Source organism: Mirounga leonina, unplaced genomic scaffold (genome assembly GCF_011800145.1).
Source record: "Mirounga leonina isolate KUSES-001 unplaced genomic scaffold, KU_Mleo_1.0 Mir_195, whole genome shotgun sequence".
In the NCBI taxonomy this organism is placed as follows: domain Eukaryota; kingdom Metazoa; phylum Chordata; class Mammalia; order Carnivora; family Phocidae; genus Mirounga; species Mirounga leonina.
Window position 1 is genome coordinate 8,571,514 of NW_023270490.1, and position 21,404 is coordinate 8,592,917.

The 21,404-nt window shown below is 49.5% G+C and overlaps 1 protein-coding gene across 4 annotated transcripts in view; it reads left to right on the top strand.

Annotated features, from left to right (window-relative positions):
• The window catches only part of LOC118024010 (guanine nucleotide-binding protein G(s) subunit alpha), a 51,761-nt gene that overhangs the window by 12,151 nt on the left and 18,206 nt on the right, over positions 1-21,404 (top strand). Inside the window, exon 1 of one of the 4 annotated variants that reach the window (XM_035025484.1) lies at positions 20,644-20,661. The exons of the other annotated variants lie outside the window; for them this stretch is intronic. The gene's annotated coding sequence lies outside the window, so the exon portion shown is untranslated. Of the gene's footprint in view, positions 1-20,643; positions 20,662-21,404 lie in introns of those variants that run through there. 4 annotated transcript variants of the gene reach the window in all.

The window sequence follows — 21,404 nt, forward strand, 5'->3', positions numbered from 1 at the left end:
CTGCCCAGCTCAGAAATGGGAGCAGAAATCAACCTTCTAGGGAATTCTTATTCCCTTCTTGCTTTCCTTTTCTTTCCCCTCTATTTTGAGATTTTTTTTTTTAACAATTAGATTATTATTTTAGGGGGCCTCGGAGCAGGAAATAGCTTGTTTTTAAGGAAAGAGGTGAGATTCCCCAACTGTTTGGGGCTGGGAAATAGAAACAGTAAAATAAAGCAAGGCTGTTCAGAGCTGACTGGCAGATGGCGCTCGGCTTTTACTGTTGGGAGCCTGCCTTTTCAAAATTCACCGCGTGCTCCGCCTTAGGCAGGACTCTGCATCCCCCTCCCCTAATCCTCTTTCTCAGGGACACAGCCCCCACCCCCAAAGCCTAGGGGATAGTTTTAAAGATTTTTCAGTTGAACAACTGATTTCTGAGGACAAATCCTGTCGCTTTTAACTAGTGGTTCTAGAGACCTTAGCCGGTGCGGAAAAACACACTATCACAGTGACCTCCAAATTCCTAACCCCCGTTTGTGCCATCGGTCTTGGGGGAAACAGCTCCGAGACCTTGGGCAAATCTGACTGGGTCCCAGTTTCCCTCATCTGAAAAATGAGAGGGATGTCCTCCTCACTTTAAAACTTTAGTTCTCTTGTAAAAAGTTTAGCACAGGTATGCTACCCCACCCCCCACCCCCCATACACACACCCTGCCTTTAAAGAATCCTTTCCAAAATGGCAGACTGTATAGGAAATTTTAGGCCTATTTGTTGTCCTTTGGTAAATAATTAATAATTTCTGGGTACCCATTGCTGGGAGAGTTCTTACAGGAAGCAGAGGAGAGTGGTGCATCTTTCCCACCCCAGTCAAGGGCTAGAAAAGAGAGTCAGAGGTGGGCGGAGGTCCCTCTTCTACCTGGGAAACCCGAGGAGCCTTCCTGGAGGAGTTAGCATTTGAGACAATATGGGAAGATAGAAGAAGATGAGGGAGTAGAATTTGGGATGGAAGCTCAGTGCTTTCTTACAAGAGAACGTACTGGCTGATGATGAATTCCTATTGTTGTTTTTTGTTTTTGTTTTTGTTTTTCACTTACGAGGGTGTCCTTGGGTTTTTCAGGGTCTCTGAGATTTCAGGGTTGGCTTTAGTTTTTTCCCCCATCAGCACCCCGCTACTCTTCTGTGCCACAAACCCACAATGCACTGAGGACATTCTTGTTGATGAAGAGCCTTCCCTGACTAAGGGTGGGACCCCCACCTTTCACCTCAGGATGTGGGGCAGGTCACCTCTGCCGTCTTTAGACCAAGTTTCTGTGGAGGGGAGGCTAGCTCTGACAACGTCTGGGGCCAGGTTCCCTGGTTCTAAAAAGAACAGGCACCCTTTCGCCATTTCCTTCCACCCCTGTTCCCTCCCTCCCTGCAGTGGCGCAAATCATGAGGTCATCCATCTGAGAAGGGTCACGTGAGCTTCTCATGCGAGGCCCTCCTGAGCCCTGTAATGGGAATTCATTCCTTCCCAACAAAACTTATCTTCCGTATACCATTCCTAGATACGTTCCCCTCTTTTATAGTTGAAAAGTTAAAAGAACTGAATAAAATGCATTAATTTCAGGCAAAAGCTTCCCCCACCCTGCTATTAAAATTCTTTTAAGTTAACAAAGTTTATTCCAACATTCCTGTCTTAAGCCCATAATCTTCTGGGGCTTCTTTAAAGCCTTGCTTGCTCTTTTTTTCTCCCTACACCTCCCAACTTATAGCCCTGAACCTTGGCCAAGGCAAGTGGCCATGGAAGCCCCCGGGGGTGTGACTCAGAATTTGGAGGGTACTGGGGAACGGGACAGGTGGGCTGCCCCTGTTTAGAACACCTTTGGGGGGCCAGTAGAGCTCCTCTCCCACCAGAGGTCAGCAGAGAGCTCAGAATGGCTTTGCCCGCTCGCAGGAAGTGGGATCACTTAGAATTCTCTAGATGGAATGTAGGAAGCCCTAACGGAAAAAAGCCCCACCTTTCAGGGGTATGTTAGGTTGGGGTCTCATTTTGTCCTGGATCCCTAGGGGGGTTAGTTTTGACACCAGTCCTGCCGTTCTGTGCTTTGAGGGGGCCGGGGGCCTTCGGTCTGTTCATTTGGTGGGTTTCTTTGCCATGCCCCCAGGCCCCCAACACGTACGCCCACACAGACACCCTTTTTCCTGACAGGGGACCTCGCCCTCTAGATCTCAGAGCCTCCCACATGTGACCAAACTGCCCATTTGGGTTGCCCACAGGACTGGGAATCTGCCCCTTTCCCTTTTTCTTCCAGAAGGTTGTATTTATTGTTAAAATGACATTATAGTATTACAGGAAATCCCCCTACCCCGCCCTTATCCTGCCATGATTTTACATCTCCTTATCTCCTGTTCTTCAGCTAGATGTATGGATGTTTCTAAAGAGGGTATTAACCACGGTATACAAACCATTCTGTGCTTGTGGCCCCCCCCCCCCCCCACACACACTCTTCCTTAGAGGTTTTCCCACGTTCGCCATTGTGCCTTCCACTTCTACTCGATGGGGTGGGAAAAGGGGAAAAGGAATCTGAATTCCCTTCCTGTTTTTCCTTCTCTGAACTTTTGAAATCCCAGAGTGCTTGCTAACGACGCCCCCCCCCCCCAAACCAAAGTTAAAAACCAACTCCCCTTAGCCAGGTCTTTATTGTTGAAAGAGAGAGAGAAGGAAAGAAGGTACAGAAGGAAGTGAAGACTTAAACACGGAGATCAAATGAAAGTCTTTAAAAGAGAGAGAAAATGGGCCTTGGCTAAATTTAGCTCTAAGCCACAGATGGGATGCCTGCCCTCTAGGAACTTACAGTCCAGAAGGGAGGATCAGGTTGCAAGTCAGGGCAGTGGCAACAGGCAGAGGATGGAGACCTGCCAGCCTCCTGGGAGCGGCCCGCACAGCTGAGGGCCAGACCGGGAGCAGGAGTGGGAGGCATCATCCTCCCCATCCCTCTGTGCGCCTAGGGTCTGATGTTGGTGCCAGGAGCCCACTGAGTGGGACAGGGACTGGGGGGCTGGGGGTGTGTGCCAGGGAAAGCCTGAGCTCCGACCACAGCCTTCTCTCACACACAGTGGGCCCTTTTCTGCCTCCCCAGATTCCTCTCCCCATCCTACAATGATTGTTGGATTTCTGGAATCTTTTTTTTGAAATTAGGAATTAAGCCCCTTTCCAAGCCGTTTTCACATGCCTTGCCCCACTCGGTGGTTTGGTTTTGCTTTAAGAAATCTGGCACACAATGGACCTTTTTGTCCTTAAAAAAATCCAGTCTTCATGAGTTCTTTGATTCGATAATTACTCAAAGCAAAACAAAGCCAATCCTAAAGTTAAAAGCAAACACCCTGTACATTACGTATACATCTCAGATGTTGAGGAAATCCTTAGAAGTTTACAGGTTGGTGTCCTCGAGAATTTGGCTCCAGCCAGCCCCAGTATAGGCATTGTTTTCTTTTTTGTTCCTTCCTTCCTCCCTTCCTTCCTTTCTTCTCCCCCCCCCCTTTGGAAAAACAAGTTTTATTCTCCTGGGTATGTTCATTAGAGAGGGGAGACATTCTATTCAGTACGGAAGAATGGGGGGAGGAAGAAGGGGGAGCAGGGTTCTGCAGGAGGAGACACAAGATTGATTGCTCTGTGCTGGGGGGTCGAGAGTGACCATCACACCCAGATGCAAATCTCTCAGGCTGTAACAAGGAACAACACAGCAGACCTTCAGCTTCCTGGAGTTAGTGGGGAAAATATTTCGTCAGCTGCTTTTCTGTCCTGCACTTTACTCATTAACTCAAGTGAAAAGAAAAAAAAATCAAAGTCTTGTCCTAATTTGTTGCGGTGGGACCCCAGTTCTCCCAAATTTTTGCCCTTTTTTGTTCGTTTGTTTAAAAAAGCACAGCCCACGGAGGCAGAAGGGGGTGTGCTGGGTAGAATGTGCCTCAGTTTGCTCTCAAGGCTTAGCTTCTCTCCACCAGGAAAAAGTTCACGCTCTTCCCAAGTGCCAAGAGTTAGGAATGTGTTACTAATTGATTTGACCTAAATTTGTATTGCTTTGAGACTTAGTAAATGGTCGATTAGGGGCCAGCGGGGGGGAAAACAACAATTGTTATCCCAATGGCCAAGAAAAGGGACTCGCCACAACTATGTTTATAAAACGGGCCTTCTATGACATTTAGGAGTTGTTGCTGGGGTTGGGGCGGGGGGGACGGGGTATTGGTGGTTTTTCAGAGAAAGAGAAAGGTTGCTGGGAAGTGTTTAATGTGAATTTAGCATAAAATGACACGCCTGGCCGAGGAAAATCACGTTTCCAAATGAAAACAGTTGTCACAAATTAATTTTTCAAATTCTTGACTATTGGCAGATCTGAGGTTTACCTCATATGCAGAATTATGTCCAACTTGGCAAAGAGCGTGGAATATTGCCGGGTTCTTGGTACATTCATACCCATTTTCCCTCACTGATAAGTTATTTCCTCATTGGGGGGTTCAGTTGAATGTCCAAATAGCTTTGTTTCCTTTTTGCCTTTCTAGTAGCATCTCTTAGCTCGCGGTAGCCGTGGGTGTGTCCGCCAAGCCTCTCAGAAGGACGAAATCCTTGCCGGGTCGGTGAGTCTGCCTTCACTTGGGCATTTTCATTCATTCATTCATTGACTTGTTCACTGTACACATATCGATTGCCTAATATGTGCCCTTCCCCGTGGGGATGACAAAGGTATAAGACTTGGCGGCTACCTTTGATGGTCTTACAATCAGAAGGAACCCAGGAAGTCTCTGCTGAGGAATGAACTAGGGCAGAGAGAGAGAACAGTCCAGAGCAGATGGAAAGACGGTCAAAAAAAGACTGACTTCAGAAACCTTTCAACACTTCTTCAGGCTGGTGGGGAAACCAAATCAGTGCTTACATGAAATTATTGCGCCCTGATCATTAAACCGCAGAGAACCCGCCAGAGCTGCTTCGGTCAAAACAAACAATGGCATCTACATGTTGGGCAGGTATGACAGTGTGGATTTCTGTGTCAGTCTGAGGCTGGAACTTTGTAAGCTGGCTGGGATGGAGCCCTCTGTAGCGGGGTGCCAAGGCTTGCTCCCGGGGCCTCCACGAGGCCTTTCTCCCGCGGTGTAACCCAGGGGCAACTGGCGAGCCGGGGTGGGAGGGGGTAGGGCACAGGTGTGCTTTCCTAGGGGGCTGCGGAGGCCTGGCCAGGGTGGTGCAGACAACTGCCCTTAGTCAGCCCCTCTGTCTTTCCTGCTCTGTCTGGAGCCAGGTGGTGCCTCCCGGGATCTTCTAGGACTCAAAACTCTCTTAGGGGATGGGTCCAAATTCTTCTACCGAACCTTAGAATCTTCTTCGGGATTCCTGTTCTGAGGGTGGGATGGGAAAGTGCTTGTCGTTTGCTGCCAGAGGTCCTGATGGACTGAGGAGTGCTTTTATCTTAGCTTCTAGGCTGCCCTTTATTTTAGCTGCGGGCGTCCATCTTGGCCCCAGGCCTCCATCTTGGCCCCAGGCCTCCGTCTTAGCCCCTGAACTTTGGGCCTCTTTTTCCTGTTCTCTGATGCAAACAGAGAGATTTTGTATTCAAGTAGTATAATTAGTTCCCAGTCACTGTGGAAAGAAAACACACCTTAAATTCCAGAATTAATTTCCAACTTTCCTTTAACAAATACTTTTATCTGTGCGTTACTCTCGGAAGAACATCTTACCTGTAGGCCTCCTGTAATGCTCAGCACCTACGTGATCTTTAGATAAAAAACAAATTTTTAATGTGTGTCTACAGATAGAGATTCTTTGCTTTAGCTCTAAGACCAGGGACATGCTTCTGCGTGGAGGACTGAATGACAGGAACTCTCAGATGACAGGGACTGGTTTTGTTCCCAGAGTGAAGTTCAGATTCACAGCGTTAAGTTTTGGCCCCCGTCATTTGTAACATTGAACACTCTGCACCCGAGAAGCACGTGGAGCCATCAGTGTGACTGAAAACTCGTTTCAGGACTTGCCTACTCAGAAAAATCAGTCGCCCAAGTTACTTTGAAAGCATCCTTTATGACAGGTCGCCAGCTCTGTAAACGCATTAGTTTATGGGCAGTCGGCCTACCGCATTACAAGGACACTAACAAAGCGTTGTCCACCCCGAGAGAAATGATGGGCAGAGATGAGGGCACCAAGGCTGTGAGAAAATCAGTGAGCAGGTGGGCCCACAGCTGGGCCTCGGGCCCTGGCTTCAGAGTCCCCTTGCAAAGAGATCCGAAACAGGGATGCCTGTGTTTTGTGTTCTGGGCCCTCTGAGATGAGCCTCAGGCAAATTTGAGAAGTGGAGACTGGACCCCGGGCCTCCTTACCTCCCTGCAGGTGGCTGTGTTCGGTTCAGTTAATCCCATTAGCTGGCAAAGGCTTACAGGGCTACCCTTAAGGGAAATTTGCATTTTAATAAAGAGCTCTGTGAGGCCAAAAGAAAAAAAAAAAAAAGGCAGGGAGTCACATTTTTAATGGTGGAGTCCTTAGAAGTAGAATTCTAACTGGAGGCATTGGGAAAGGATAGGGGAGGGGGCACTTGGGCAGTGGACTTCACTCCTCACTCCTTGTCCCAGGCTGCACCCCCATTCTCCCCATCCTGGCACCCCCGCCCCCAGTGCGGTGAATTCATTGAATTGGCTTTTTTCCCCTTGTGATGCTTCCTCCCCCATCCCCCAGCTCTCCAGGTGCTACAGGGTGCCATACCGACTTCCGCTCGGCAGTGGGGGGTTGGGGGTGGGCATCCGAGTGGCAGAGTCAGGTCCAGATTGAAGCCTTCAGGTGCCTGACTCATTCCGGCTCAGGTCGATAATAACAAGCCCCATGTTTTCCTCCAGCATCCTCTGCTATGACACACAGAACAGTCAGGAAATAAAAGGCTCGAGTACTATATGGTTGCTTTGCTTTCTTTAAAAAAGAAAAAAAATAATCATGTCGGGGGTGGTGGGGAGAAGGAGCAAGGAGGTAGGAGGCCAGGCCGGCAAATAATCCAGCAGCAAAAACAGTCTTGTTGCCCGGATGTTACATAAACAGCCCCCCAACTGTCCTGCGTTACAGCCTCGGGAAAAACTGGTGCTTAGTGACACTTGGGTTGATTTCACACCTTAGCTTCCAGTTACTCAGAGGTGCATTAACAACTAATGATTCAGTTGAGGGAGGCCTGGATTGCCATTTTGACTTGCTAGATATTAGCATACCCTCATAGAAACCCGGAAGCCTGCCAATTAAGCTCCCCAGTGTAACTCAAAAGGGGCCTTTCCAAGATGTGTGATCTTTAGGAAAAGGAAATTAAGCTAATTTTGAAAAGCTCCTGACATACGAGTTTCCTTAAAATGTAAGTAGTTGAAGGCTGGGATGAATATTATGATTTCCTCACATAATATGTATTTGAACACATGTCAGGGCTTCCAGCGGCAGAGCTCAGAGGTACTCAGGGCCGTGGGCTCTTTCTTTCTTCTTTTTTCCTTTCCTTCCCAGTTTTTTCCTCTTTTCTGTCCTTTGTTTTCTCAAACGTTGACATGCACCCCACCTGCAAGGCTCTTTGCAGAAAGTTCTGCAACGGTCAAGGGGATGAAAGTGATGTTTTCACCAAACCAGAGGAGACGCCATTGCCGGGACGAGAGCCCGAAACACTGCAGTGTCCCTGACAAGCAGGGGTGTCACCCAGGGGCTCGGTGGCACTCGGCTGGGAGGAGGAGGGCATTTAATTATGCGTGTAAGTTACAGCTTTATTTCAAACGCAAACACGCAGGCCGCCGCCGATATTAAATACAGTCACGCTTTTCCCCGGGAGCGTGAAACGCATTCGGATTTTATCTTCCCAGATCCAGAACCTATTGACTTCCTCCCAACAGCTTCCTCCTGCCTCTCTGCTAAGTCAACGGGGGAGAATCAGCCTCCCCATGTGGCTGAATTGTGCACCCTGACAATGACTGGTAATTAGGGGCCGTGCGTGGAGCGGAGCCCAGAGGTAGCTGTCGGCACCGCTCCTGCCCGTTAAGATGGCTTCGCCGGCACCTTGCTGCAGAGAGAGGCCGCTCGAAACATCGATTTCCGCCCCCCCCCCCCCAAACCCTCCCAAGGTTAGGCTTCTGCCTAGAACTCTCTGCTTCCAGCTAAAATTTCCATCCCCAAAGGGCCTGATTTCAGGCAGAGAAAGGACCACTTTAGCAAATGAGAGAAGAGGAACGAGAGGGTCATTTCAACTGCAGCAAAAATCAGCCATGCCATTTTCCCTGACAGCACTTTAATTATGATGAAAGAACAAGATGTTTTTTGGTTTTTACAGAGGAGGCTTGCGGCGGGGGAAGGGAAGGGACCTCTGGAAGAGATGTGAGCTGCAGAGCGGGAGTGCTGAGCGCCTGTCACCCGTGTGATGGAGACCCTGGGAGGGGGAGCGAGGGCCCCCGCCCGCCCGGCCCGCAGGAGCCCCGGGTCCCGGCCCCAGCTCCGTTGGGCGCGCCTTGCTGTTTGTCGCCAGGGGCGAAGTGTGACTAGGAAGGGCCCACAGGACAGAAGTCAGCAAGCTGCTGGGTGCTGGCCTCTCCCTTCCTTCTGTGGTGGTGAGCTGGGACTTTCACCCCGAGGAGGAGGCCAGCCTGCGTTCTGCTCCACCGGCTGCGAAGGCAGCAGAGGGGTTTCAAGTGGTCACACAGCCCGTTGTTGAAAACGGTGTTTTTTTCCTTAAAGTCAGGTGCCTGAGCCAAATGGATATCCAGGGGCCTTGGAGCTGCAGGGAGAGCCAGGGACTGATGCTCTGATGGGCAGAGGCCATGTTTTAGAGTGGGAAGAGAGTTAGAAAGGCAGATGTTGATAGACCTCATTCAGCTCGGGGCAAGCATCAGGGAAGGAGTCCCCTTGTCCCCCTGCCACCCTCCCGGGCTTGTCTGTAATCCCTGCCCTGATTAGGCGTTGGGCCCATGGGGAGCCCACGGAGTGGGTTGCCACAACCCCTGAGAGGGGCCCTGGGATTGCGGTCTGGCAGCGTTCAGAGGGAAATGGTAAAAGTGAATACTAGATGCGCTCTCAGCTGAAAAGAGCCTTAGCTGCTGTGAATGGGAATGTGAGCAAGAGAGGAGCAGAATGCATCCAGGTTAGCTGTGGGGTCTGCAGGATGCAGGGAGCAGAGGGGAAACACACCAGACTTAGAGGGTGCATATTCCCTGCTCCTTTTCACCTCCCTGCTCCGTTTAGGGCTCTTTCATGCCACGCACCGTTCGGTGCTGGCTGTTTCCAAGCCTCCAGCACGGAATTACACAGAGCAGGAGACATGATTTGAACCTGCTCATCTCGGCTGCTTTTGTGTAACTGAATTACACAATGTCTCGTTAAAAGTGATGTCGCCGCCGCTGCCGAGCGCCCCGCGGCCTTGAATTAAACACCGATGGGCATTATTTCCCTCCAAGGAGGCACTCTCTGCGGCAACTTCCCCCAAACAATTTGTGATTTTCCAGGGCTCCTTATTCCCCTCGCTAAATTGGCATGCTGCTAGAGACACTTCTAATTTTGATGATTATTAACGGGCAGCGGATAATGAAACAGCGGGGACTTAGGGCTTTGTGGTAGATGAATTATGGACATTTACGAGTACAACCACTTTATTTCTCGAACTTAACAAGAGGATTAACAAGCAAAATGCCACATCTGTAGAATCTTAGAGGAGGGGGCTGCGGTCGGGACTGCAGGCTGGGCTGAGATGCCTCGTTCCCTGGAACCACTGCAGTCTCCCCGTCTGAGCCAAGCCGAGATGCAAATTCTTGCTCCATCCAGATACGCGGCGATTCTGCCTGCGACAGAGATGGGGACACCATGATCGTGCTGATTTCAGTGGACCAGTTGAGGGGAAGACATTAGAAAAATATGTCTAAACCCATTCCCCTCCCTTTTCCCTTGGAAAATAATATTAGGAACCGGCAGTTCGGTCTGCAGGGAGAAACATTGGAGGACAACATCTTGACTTACAACCCTCGGGGTACTTCGATATTTTATTTTATAGTGATTTTATAGTTTGGAGGAACAACAACAACAAAAAACCAGACAAATAAGATACAGAAGCTGGCAGAGTCGGGGGGGGGGCGGGGGGGAGGTGGGCGGGGAGATGGCGGTCAAGGCTAGCCCACTTTAGGAGATTATGCCTTTCCAATACCAGAATAAGGACAGAGTGAGGATTTCATCCCCTCTTTGAAAGAAATAGGCACTTCGGGGAAGGGAAAATATCCCGTTCTTTGAGAAACACGGTGAGGCGATCGGTTAATGTCAGGCGGTGGTGGTCATAATCCTGTCTGGAGAATTGGTCTCATTTTTCATGTCAGAGTTAATATTGGTTGAGATTAGATGGCTTCTTAATTTAGACCATTTACGTTTTATACAGTGCTAAAAAGGAGGGCTCAGGCCACTGTGGGCAGCAACAACACCAAATAAATAGGAACAATATAACCTTTAAAAACATCCATTCTTTCTGCTATGGCTTTGTTCTGGCAAATTTTGAGTCATTTAGCACAATCTGAAAACTCGGATTTTCATTGCTAGAAAAATGTAATGCTTTCCACTGTTCCTATCGCTTCTTCTTGCCCACAAATTTCCTGTTCTGGTGACCTTCTTGACTTGAGTTTTTTGTCGTCTTCCCACCAAAGCATCCAATCAATTTGGTCAAAAATGTAATCGTGAAAAAGCATCTGGTTGTTTTGTCTACAGACAGCCCGTTTGCCCGAATATCTCAGAGGAACAGCTCATCCAGCCACCTACCCTGACATCACCCCAACACAGCCCAAATGCCGTAGATAAACTTATTTTTCGGAACCAGAGGGAAGAGACCTAGGAGCCAGGCTGCGCTCTGAGGGACGAGGAAGGGAGGGCATGAACAAGACATTGGAGTCTCTTGCTCTCTCTGCAGTGGCCGTGGGAAGTCTGCCGAGGGACGGTGGGGATGAAGTAGGAAGCCGATGAAGGCAGGCGCCGGGAGGCAGAACGGTGCCAAGAGACATCTTTACAACTTGGCTCTCGGCAACATCATTATCAGGGTCAAGATTTGTCGGGTGCCTGAAGCCATCTTAGAATTTAGAGGAAGCTGAAGCCACCAGCCCTTGTTTTGTCTTAGGTTACAACCAGCTCAGTCCCACCAGTAAAAACTAAGGATGATAAATTGTAGCTTTTATAGAAAAAGAAAAAATGTCCATGATTCAGTTTCTCAAAAAAAGCAGATACCCCCCCTTTATCTCAAAGTCACCCAAACTAGAACTAGATCATCACTCTTTTCTCTTTTTCTTTCTTTCTCATATGGATAGCCAATTTAGACTCTCAGGGCTGCATTTTCTCCGGCTCTTTCCATGCGGTCAGCAGCCAGGCAGGTGGAGGAGGAAGGGGATGAGGAGGAGAGGCAGGAGAAGGGTCCGGGCTCCCTTGGCACACCTCCCTCGTGCACTCCAGTCTCATGCACTTCATGTCTATTTGCAAACAGCTCAGACCAAAGCAGAGCATTGATACTACCCCCAGATGCTGTCTCTAAACCAGTCTTACTTTCCCTCCGGGGCGCAGGCAGGGCAGAGCCCAGATGTGCTCAGACCTCCGAAACCACCCAGCCTTGATCCCTTATTTTTATGTTACAGTTACGGAACCTTGAAAATGTGTTTTCAGCAGTTTACCCCATACTGAGAATTTCAGGAGAGAAAGGTCAAGAATTGATGACTTAGATTTATTAGTAGCCCCATTAGGCAGACCTCAGAATTCTAATAATGGGTCTTTGCCAGACAAATCAGTGTCACGTTCCTAAAAGGAAGAGAGTGACAGCTGGGTGGTTTCACAGAATTACCAGGTATTGGGAGGAAGGTTAAGCAAGGGTTCCATCATGATAAGTTAGAGTGATTTTTTGTTTGTTTGTTTCCCTGGGGTCTGCGTGCCGCGAGTAGCTTTTTAAAAATTTTTCCTTTGCAAGACGTGCTGTTTTGCTCTGCACGTTTTAGAAATGACATGTATATTTTTCTGCCCAAATCTCTTGCCTTTGGCGTCCATTTTAGAAACTAGGTGTTTGTTGCAGAATTCTTTCCTTCAGTTCTAGTCCTGTCCTCCTCCTCCTTTTTCTGGAGTTCCCCTCCCTACTCTCTATACCCTCAGTAAATCTAGCAGATGAGTAGCTATGCCAGGTTGAGGAAAACACATTTATTTAACACATTTAAAGATGTGCAAGGAAAATGAAATATCAAGGTATTTTATATTGAAGATTCAAGCGTTAAGTGTCCTTGGGGATCACACTAGTTAGTCAACAGTTCGGGTTTTTTCACATTTTGCATTCAGCCAACTCGTGGCAGCTCATTGAAATGATATATTTAGAGTACTTACTGACTTAATTAAGAGGAAACCATCTAAGAAACTCACTTTTAAGGCTGAGAGTGATTTTAAATTACCCTGCTCTGGGGCGCCCCCCTGAGGCATGGGTTAATAACAACATGGTAGGAATTTGGGATCAGTTAGGTTTTTCTAGACTTGGGGATGGTTTTAATGGCGGTGAGTAAATGGAGTATCCATTTAACTTGCAGATTAGGTGTCTTTGGGTCCCAACTAAGTTTTATATCAACTTCCTTTGAAAGGTTCTTTAACAGCTATGCTTTTGGAAGCAGTTCTGGGGATCCAATTACTAAAGAAATCCTGGTACTCAGAAGGCAGAAATTACCTTTTAAGAATAAGAAGCAAAACAATCTAACACGGCTTTAAGTTGGTCGACACCTTCAGCCATCATCTTAGTGAGAAGCACTTACTGGAACTTACTGGAACCAGTCTCCAAAGTGGGAGATTTGGCAGCATCTGGAGCTGGTCCTCTATCCATCAGCTGTCTGGCACCATCTTGCCAGAAGATAGGGACCTGGGGCCTTTGCAGTCAGTGGGACGGACCAAGGAACGCCTTGTCTAGGATCCGTCTTGCCTTGACGAGACACACTTCCTTCTCTTTGTAGACCAGGACACCCTGTGGGAGTCATCCAGTTTGCCTGGGCCAGACTGACATTTCAGAGTTGCCCTCTTCCCAGCGTGCTGATATCACCCCCAGAACTCCCAAGGTTTGGTCTAGAGCCTCACTTGGCTTCTTTCACTGCTTCCAAGTTCCCACGAAAATCAGCTGCCTTCATGGGTGACTGCTGATTTCTCACCCCAGAGAGGACCAAGGGACCCAGTGAAGCCATTCCCCCGTGACCCTCACCCCCAAGGTGTTCATGTCTTATATATGCGGAGGGCTAGTTTTCTAGAGATCTTATATCTTGGTGTTAGGTCACTGTAACCCTGGGACAAAAATAGCTGTAATTAGTATGTTACAGATTAGACTCTGCGTTTCTAGCTTTGTACCACTTCCTCTAATAATACCAATTTTGGTGACACATTTCCTAGAATCCCGGGCTCGCTTCAATCACTGAAATCCTCCAAGAGGCGATTACAGGACAGACAGACCTGTTGCTTTAAAACCTGGAAGGGTTTGGTCCCGGATCAGTTCTCTCCGCTCCCACCTTTGTCTTTCCCCCACCTTCCTGGGTCTCTCTGGATTTTCTCATTTTATGTTCAGGGAGCTATGCCTCCCTCCATTCTCCCCCGAGGCTGGTGTTTTTGTTGACGGCTGAGCACACATGGTCTTCTCTGTCTGTGGCAAAAGGTGCTTGCTTTCCTGGCCGGCTCCAGAGTCCCCACCAATTAACTGGGGGGGGGGGGGGGGGGGGGGGGGGGGGGGGGGGGGGATTTGAGTGGGGCATCACAACTTCAGCCAAGCTGGGCATACATCAAGTACACCTGTCACTCGAGCCGGTGTCCAAAATTCAGCCCTACGGGTCACAGCTGTGGCATTATTTCAGCATGAGCAATTCAGTATTTAATGTTCCTTAGAAAAATAAATCACTCCAAGCTGCACTGCTCACCTATTAACCCTTAGAAGATTTCAGAGAAGGAGAGGTGGTGTCATCCATAGTTTGCCTGGCTTGCAGGGGTAGCTCGTCCTTCCCGGGCTTGTCTCTCTGGGAGACGGCTTCTTACTTCGTGGAGAGCAGGGGCCGCAGAAGCTGAATGCTCGGCTCTGCTCGGCCCTGCGGCAGCCACAGTCCTCCGGGGGGGAAGTTGGGCTTGCGTTTCATGTCTGTCTTAACCTGCATAGTAAAGGGCTGTGGCTTTGGTCTCTGCCCTCATCCCTGGCAAGTCATAATTTACAACTAAGTGCTGGGACGGGGTGCGGCGGGGGAGCTCATCCTTAATCAGATCTTCTCATTTTATGCACATGGCCCCCAAAAGCAACACAGATTTTTAATTTGTCCTCCCAGTCGCTGGGCCCTTCTGTCACCTGGGTCTTAATAAATGAATTGGCCATCTGCAATTAATCCACGTATTGCGGATCGTTTGAAAGCTGAGTTGTCTGCCTTCTGAAAGAAATTGGCTATATTTAGGCTTTAAGGCAACCCTGCTTTGTGTTCTTTGTAAAGTCAGCGACATTCTTTCCATTTTTTCAGTGTAATTAGCACAAAAGGAGCCGTAATCTGAGAAGGTAGTAGAGACTAAGGCAACCGAGAGGCAGGAATGTTCAAGAAAGGGGCAGAGGCAGCTTTCCCAGTCCTGGGCGGCCTGCAGAGACCCCGAGACGCGGCTGTGGCTAGGGCTGAGGTCTGGAGCTCATGGAAACATCTCCTTCTCATCTGATCCCCAGACTGGTGGCAAAATGCTTGATGCTTTGGCTGAATGATTTTTCTCCTCCTAACTTCCAGAGGTCGACAAAGACCTCAGGAAGCCACAGCACCAGCGGGGTTCTGCTGCTGTTGAGTGGGCTCCTGACAGGCCGGTCAGGGTCGTGCACGCTGCTGACCCCGTAACCTTGGGGAGGGGGAGTGGGGGGGTGCAGCCTCGGGGCTCCCAGCAAACCCTGAGTTTCACCAAATGGTGGCTGAATGGAGTTTGTAGGGCGAGGTGGGGGGCAGCCAGGAGGAGAGCCCGGGCTTCTGTGGAGCCTCAGTGGAAAGGAGGAGGCTGCCCTCCCCATATGGGGGCCATGCTGTTTGTGCCCTCGATGGTTTGCTCCCCCTGAAAACAAAAACCCAGGGAAATAGGTGGAGCCTCGCTGTAATTACACATTTTTCTATTTCAGTCTAAACGTGTGTGGGCAAACACAAAAAGATGAAAAGGTAGATCCATGTCTAGGTGAAGTAGGCATGTGACTAATTATGTCACATGAATTGCTTCATTCAGGGTTTACCAACAGCAGATAGAAATGGGACCAGGGAGGGGGCTCCAGCCGGGAAGGCAGATGACACCCCAGCCTGGCGGGAATCTGGGGGGTGGGAGATAGAGGCTAGTAACTAACTGCAAGGCTATTTGAAAATGATCACCCACATTGGGTTAGTGGGTAAATAGAGTAAAACCCAAGACATAAAACTTGTATCTAGAAGCTGCTGCGTTTGTATATGTGTGTACACAAAGCAGGATTTAGGGAAAGGAAATTTATTACCTGATTAATCCAGAGTGTTTAACTCTCTAAACTCTTAATTATAGGGGGCTGAATTTGAAGAATTGAATGCAACGGGGAAAGAACTAAAATCTTTAAAATCAGAGCAATTAAAGGGCCTCTTTCATCTGAGGAGGTCTTTTATTTTAAAAAAGATTTTATTTATTTATTTGACAGAGAAAGAGACAGCGAGAGAGGGAACATAAGCAGGGGGAGTGGAAGAGGGAGAAGCAGGCTTCCCACCGAGCAGGGAGCCCGATGCGGGGCTCGATCCCAGGACCCTGGGATCATGACCTGAGTTGAAGGCAGACGCTTAACGACTGAGCCACCCAGGCGCCCCCTGAGGAGGTCTTATTAGGACTTCAGCGCTCTATTGATTGCGCCAACTTGCTTTTTGTTTTTTTTTTTTCCCCTGTTGATACTTGTTTAGTAAGAAGTCGGATCAAAATGTCATTTAAATAAAGGGACCCTGTAAATGAAAATAGAAGTTAGCTGGCCCTCCCTCCACCACTCCCCATCCTGGATGAGTTTCCATCCTCAAGGCCAACTTAAAACTTCTAAGCAACAGGTTTTGCCATTACCTTGGCCCTCATGAAAAAATTTTCCCCCAAGGGGAGTTAAAGATATTTTAAGTTTAGGAAAATTAATTTTCCTGCTATAGGGCAGTAACACTTGTATAGTTTTTTTTTTTTTGTTTTTTTTTTTTTCTCAAACCCAGTTATGATCTCCAGTAAGTGGGTCCATGGGTCTATGTTTGATGTCATTGTGCCCCTAATCCAAAGTGTTTGTCCATCTGGAATCTTAAATCAAGGCTAACGTGTGTATCATATTATTTAGGTTTAAGTTTTAAAAGGAACAGAGTAAAGCACATAGTCTCTTTTTGATCGTTTCCCCCTTTTAAGGTAGATGGTGGCTTTGTTAAAAGTCTACTCCCACCCACTCTGGGGCTCTTGGGGATGTGGTAAGGAAGGGAAGGCACTCAGGGCCCTGGAAACTGGGCCTCTAAGAGACCAGAAAACTTCCCTCATAAATGGAGCCCACTCATCAGGGTCAAGAAAGATCAGTAAAGGGGCAACAAGTCCCAGTTGCCTTCACATTGTGCACCACTGTTTCAAGTCGATGCTTGAATGGCATCTCAAAGCACTAGCTCAAGAAATTGGGTCCAAACACATGGGCCAGTGTGGTCCCACATTCCTTTTGAATCAGCTCTGCTTTGAATTTGAAACAAATTGTTTTGAAATTAGTTGGTGGCAATTAAATAGGGAAATTTCATATGGCATATAGTTAAGTCCTTGACTTCAAATCTCCTGAAATGAAGTTTTCCTAACTTAAACATTGTGTTTAGTTTAGAATGCAAGTTTAGAAGTACTTTGTGATTGAAGTTACTAACTAGGGAATATGACAAGAAAAAAAAAATGCCCTGGGTAATCACTGCATTAGATTTTAAGAACTTTATGGCCCCAAGTAATAGGATCTCTTTACCAGGGATATACTGGGTCTTAGTTCTTGGTCTCATCATCTACATAGCACGTTTCAGGTCACATTCATTTGCAATGATTTCAGTCATTCTACGTAAATAAAGTGCAGAATGTGCTTTAAAGACCGAAAACACCATGAAAGCACTAAATACTATTAAAATCTTATAGCTGAGGTTTCTGTTTCAGTGGAAACCTACTTATTGTTTCCTAGGCTATTAAAATATTATTATATTTTCTCTGGGCTCTTTCCATGACCCCAGTGGTTGAAAGGCCAAGAAGAACACCCTTGTCCAAAAACTGAATTACATCATTAAGTGTAATAATATTTTCAAGATTGCAAGCTATAGCTTGGAAGGCATTAGACAAGGCATTCTTACTCTAACAGGAAGATGCAAAAGAGCCAAGGAACACATCCCTCCATAAATATGAAGCTTACAAGACCACACAATTCAAACCTGGACATGTGAATTCATTGTTGTAAAATGTGTTGGAAAGAACTGTTGCTAGGCCATCCCTCTGGGTAGCGTGTGACACCCATCTGTTTAACCAAGCTGTATCGTTAGAGAACCTAGTATTTTAGGTTAAGGGTGTGTTATCCCAACTTGCTGGCTTTGGCATGAAGCAGGTCACCTGAGCCAGGGACCTGTGCCCTCCCTAGACATTTTATACCCAGGACATTCTGGCCCTTTGCCCTTTTCTGGAGCCTGAAGTTTCCACAACTTACATTTCTCCCTGAGCCAAATAAGAGGCCCCTTCCATTAGAAAACTCTGGTTGGACTGTTCCAAGAATTATGCTAATGGATTTCTGTCCTTTCAGAGCGTAAGCCAGGTACTTAAAATGGCAGCGACCTATTAGAATAAATTACTGATTCATATGAAAAGGTCACGCATGGTGGCCTCCAAATGTGAAAGCCTTTTTTAAAAATTAAAACTTTTAAGGCCTGGGCAGGTCAAATGCTAGACCGAAAACTAGACGGTGTCGGCTCGCCACACCAATTAAGTAAAATCTCGTCTTTCAGTTTGTGTCGGGTGAAAACAGAAAGCCGAACAGACCACAAACGAGCTTGTGTTCCAGAGTGCTCCGTGTCATTTGCTTACCTGTAAACCCTTGATTCCACCTACTGTCATTTATTTACAAAGTAAATGCTTTATTTGTCCATCAGTGGTCATAATGACATATAGGTGAAACTTACACTAAACCAAACAAAATCCTCTGGAGGACGGCCTGCTAGGTTAGAAGCTGAAACGACTGAAGTCTGACCTTGCTCGATACTCCGGGACAATAGTCCCAATTGCGCCTTGCCTGGAATATGTATGTGTCTGTGTGTGACCTGGGACAGCGTCACCCCTTTCAAAGTTTAGGTGTGATATTTATCCAAAAGGAGAGATGGTAACCCACCTCGGGATTTCCAAATAAGGAGATGGTGCATTATAGTCACTGTAGTGATGTGTAGTTACTGGCCTAAGTATCAAGGTTGTATTGGTTACTATTTACCTTGTTCCTCTTAAATACAGTGTGTTTGTGTTTTGCCACATTAGAAGCAGGAAGGAAGATGCTTTTGAACAAATGGAGCATAACAGAAATTTCTGGCCCGTTCCTCCTCCTTATAAGTCTTTGCCAGTTTTTAAAAATGACAGTCAGTGAATCAAATTCAACCAAGAAGTTTTTATTTAATAGAGGAAGATATAAGACTTGGGCCTTGTCTTCAGCTAGTTTCTGATCTAGCTGGTGAACGATGGTGAGTCATGATCTCTGCAAAGAGCCACAGAATCGTTGCTCCGAAGGCCTTGGTGCCGAGGTGGCTTACAAGCCCCCTTTGGGTCGATGAGCTCACTATTTTTATCCGCTCTGGTTTAGGTAAAAAGTGTCAACCCTGGAACAGTGGTTCTTTTGAGCTCTTTTCAAGAGAAGGTGTATTTTTGTGTGGAAGAGAGGCCAGAATCCGAAGTGTGATAAAGACCTGGCTAAGTTTGTGCAGCAGTGGGCCAACGGCGGAGAAGGTCGGAGGCCCTGGGTGAGGTAGCCGCTGCAGGTTACGAGGGTCTGGCCAGCGGCTTCTGCTTCCTGTTCTTCATTCCAAGTGTTCTTTAGTGACTTTGAATTGCCCTCTGTTGTCTTTCAGATCCATAGAAAAGAGGCCTTGTAGAACAGGGATAGAAGTGTACCTGATGCGGCCAAGAAAAATAGTATGTGACATCTCCATCTGTCACACCTTTTCTTACTTTTGGGAAAGGGGATTTCAGTCCTTCTGTTGGATGGTTACCAGTATCTGTTTTCAAAGAAAACTTAGAACTGTACACGACAGTTTGCTCCAGGCCTGTCAAAGTATCAGTCACCTCATACCCCTAGGTATGTTAGGTGTGTTTCCATTTACAGGTAGGCTTCCTTCTCTCTTTTCCCCTAGGCATCGGAAGTTTGCCCGACTGTTGAGAAGTCAAATAAGGTCAAAGGTGGGAGAGAGTTCATGACTACTTTGACCACCTGGGTTTACTGGCAGGTAGGCCTGCCACCCACCAAAGGCAGTCGCCATGTCTTAGCCTGATCACCTGGGCTGCTACTCTGGCTCACCTGGGCACAAGGTGGGCCGCATGGACCACATGTACTGAATGAATGAATGAATGAACTGCACCCAAGCAGACACCCCTGTGGCAGCAAGTGGCTCATCCAGGGTCCCAGGAAGAGTGAGCCGCTGCGGCGTTTGAGAACTTTAGCGTCACCACTCTCAACCCAGTGCGCTCCACCACGTCCTGGTGTGGGGACACTTTCATAATAGAGTTATTAAACAACTCTCAAACAAATTCGTGTTCAATAAACCACTTCTCCTTCTGTTCCAGAGGCCCCCGCGGTGCCCAGGCCGGGCCACGGGTAACCAGGACACCCCGGCCCGGGACCTCTCCCGCCTGGGAAGACGCCGCGCACACCGACTCCGCAGCCTCGGCCACCGTGGCTTGGCTCTCGCGTCGCCGGCGCGCCGACTGCCTCCAGCTTCTTGTCGCAATGCTAGCTTTGTGCTCACATAGCGCCTCTCGCCACAAGATCTGAAACCCTTTCCAGGCGTCGCGATTAATTAGTCTTGCCGACACCTACCTCCACGAGCACGCGCCCCGGGGAAGGGAGGGGTGGGTGGCGGTCCCCGCGTGCGCTAACCGGGAAACTGGAGGTAAGGAGGCGCGCGGCCGGGGTAAGCGCCGCCGTCGCACACTTTGCACGCCGCCCAGGGCTACACCACTCACCGAAAATTGGGAGGCAGGTCTAGGAGGCGGGGTCCGGCGCCCACCGCCTTGGGCGCCCCCGCGCCCGGCGCCGCCGCGCCCCCCGCGCCCCCTACCCACTCCCGCACCACCCGCACAATGGCCCGCACCCCCTGGGTGCGCGGCGGCCCGTTTGGGTGCGTCCTCGGCGGGCCGATTTTTCGGCTTCCCCTTCGGTTTATAGGGGCCGCCGCTGTGGGTCCGTCCTCTGAAGAGGCTGGGGCGTCATCGGGCTGGTTAGGAGCGCCGTCTTCGGCGGGGACACTCAGTCGCGTCGGCACCGCGGAGCGGGCTGCGTCAGGTGGCTGGCCCGGCGCGGCGCTCGCTCCCTCGCTCGCTGGCTCTCCGGCTCGGGGCTGCGGCGCCGGCTGGAGCGAACCCCTGTCCCGGCGCGGGGCGGCGGCGGCGGCGGGCGGCCCGCAGGCAGGCAGGCAGGCAGGCACTGCCTTGCGTGTGAGTGCACCTCACTCACATGTAAGTCCGGGTGCACCGTGGCCTCCCGCGGAAGTGCGAGTCGCCCGGCGCGGGCAAGAGCCACCGGGGCCGGGACAGGGCAGGGGCGCCCCGGTGCTGCCGCCCTGCCCCGTGCCTCCCGGGCACCCCCCAATTCTCTCTTTTCTCTTTTCTCCTCTCCATTGGCGTGCCCAAGAGCCAAACCGAGGAGCGCCTGAGGGTAACAGCAAACTCGTGCCATCGCGCCTCTGCACTTTTCTTTTTTGAGTTGTTTGACATTTCTCGGTGCTTTTTGGTTTCTCGCTGTTGTTGGGTGCTTTTTGGTTTGTTCTCACCCCTTTTTTCGTTTGCTCATCCTTTTTGGCGCTAACTCGTAGGCAGCCAGCCCAGCAGCGCGAAGCCCGGGCAGCCGCGCTCCGCGGCCCCGGGGCAGCGCAGCGGGGATCGCAGCCGACTCCCCCCCACCCCCCACCCCGACACGGGGCGCACGGGGTCCGGCCAGGCCGAGGCCGGGGGCAAGCAGGGCGCCCGGGCCAGGCGAGAGCCGGGCACCCCGAGGTGGCCGAGCCACCATGCTGAGGATGGCCATGAAGATCAAAGCCCGAGCGGCGGAGAGCGAGAAGAAGACGGCGGCGGCTGCGGCCGAGGTGGCTGCCGAAGCTGCGGCGGCGGCTGCAGCGCTGGCCGAGCCGAGAGAGCCGCTCGCGCCGCGGAAGAGCGGGGACGCCGAGAAGACCCCGAAGACGGCGCGGCAGGCGCCCCCC